The following is a 372-nucleotide window of genomic DNA, read 5'->3' on the forward strand; positions in this document are numbered from 1 at the left end:
AAGTGGTGATTTGGCACTGCGGCACCCGCCGGTCCCACCGGCAGTAACTTCCCGCCTGCAGAGGGGCTGCCCGGGAGGGGCCGTGCTGGGAAGCTCCAGCAGGGCTCACGGATCACTGACCGGGCACAGGCTCTTGCTGAGGGGAAGACGGGATTCCCCGCGGCTCCCCAACCTCCGGCGAGCCCCCAGACCACCCAGCAGTGACCGGACCCGGCCGACCCAGCCCGGGCAATTCCGCGCCCCTACCCTCCCACCCGCCATTCCTCTCCCCGCCGGCGGGGGCGCTGCGGAGCGCCATCGCCCCTCCCTACTCCCCCGCCCTCCGCCGGGCCCGGGGAGCATTTCCTGGCCCGCACAGTGCTCTTCCGGGGC

This window comes from Buteo buteo, chromosome 27, assembly GCF_964188355.1.
Source record: "Buteo buteo chromosome 27, bButBut1.hap1.1, whole genome shotgun sequence".
Classification (NCBI taxonomy): Eukaryota; Metazoa; Chordata; class Aves; order Accipitriformes; family Accipitridae; genus Buteo; species Buteo buteo.